Source organism: Mauremys reevesii, linkage group 7 (assembly GCF_016161935.1).
Source record: "Mauremys reevesii isolate NIE-2019 linkage group 7, ASM1616193v1, whole genome shotgun sequence".
Taxonomy (NCBI): Eukaryota; Metazoa; Chordata; order Testudines; family Geoemydidae; genus Mauremys; species Mauremys reevesii.
The window spans coordinates 111,079,588-111,081,032 of NC_052629.1; positions in this window are offsets into that span (position 1 = coordinate 111,079,588).

A 1,445-nucleotide genomic window follows, 5' to 3' on the forward strand; every position below is an offset into this window, starting at 1 on the left:
TTGTCTACCCATGTCTCTAAGCCACTGTTTCATGTATTGCCTCTCATTTAGAGCTGGAAAATTTAAGTTGTTGCCTATTTATTTTTCCACTTTATAACACCTATTCAGAGACCCACAAAAGGATCTAATCTGTATTAACATATTATCATTAACTCCTCTTAAATCTGCCTCGCCACAGCTCTTGTTAGGGATGGTGTATGATAATCCTACAGTTTTCTAGTTATTTTAAAATCAGCTCATCATCTTGCACCACAATTCAGGCTACACATACTTAGGGTGAGGATGTGTTTAATTCAGGAAAGAGCATGTCTTTTCTGTAGAGTACTGTTAAGATTAATATTTTATTTTATTTAACCAAATGGTTTGCCCAAGGGGACACAGCCTACATTGTTTTATACAAAATATTGTATTTCCACAGGGAAAAAATCTTTGATACTAGATGCTATATAGTCTAGCAGACAATTGCGTAATGAGATTCAATGGCTGGAAGTTGGTTAGAAAAAATCAGATGGGAAATCAGACATACATTTTTAACAGTGAGATCAATTAACCATTTAAACAGAGTACAAAGGATTGTAGTAAATTCTCCACCAAGTGGAATTGTTAAACCAAAATTGGATATCTTTCTGAAAGATATGGGAAGGTTCAATTACAGGTAATCAAGCTTGATGCAGGAATCATTAGGTGACATTCTATGGCTTATATTATGCAGAAAGTTACTCTAAATGATCATAATGGTCCCTTAAAATTTATGAATTGCATGTTGATTAAATCTGTATGATGTCTAAATAAAACTACATTTATGAACTTGTCAGCCACAATAGAACAATGAGAGAGATCATTTTTTGCAGTATGATTTGTGAGTACATTGTTACTTCTGTCATTCATACTATACATAAATAGTTTCCTATAGAGATAATGGATTATATTTCAGCAAGTCTCATCTAAAGACAGTGATGTAAAAACAAATGGAAAAACACAACGGTTAATGAAATGCACAACTATATTATTTCCACTACATTACTTAAGATTCACACTGCAATGTAAGCTACAGCCACCGTATTTTGTTTAAAAAAAATTAATACATAGGCGATTGGGATGGTTAGTTAAATATATGGGGCAACAAATGTTATTCATATAGCACTACAGGCGGAAACAGACAGGAAGACAAAATCTCCGCAGCAAGGAGCTAACAATCAAAGGGCCTGGATTCTGCACCCTTTCTTTAGCAGAGAGTAGCACTTTCCCCTTGCTAGTGGTCCCATTGCCAATGAGTAAGTACTACTCAACATGGAGGAACAGTGCAGAATCAATCCCTCAATGAGATAGAGGCACTAAACATTTTTTCACTAAACAGAGGTGCGGGGGGGAAAGGACCAGGTGCCAGAGTGGGAGCAGATAGCATCACAGAGATAATGGGTGATGGAACGCTAAAGAGGTAGGAG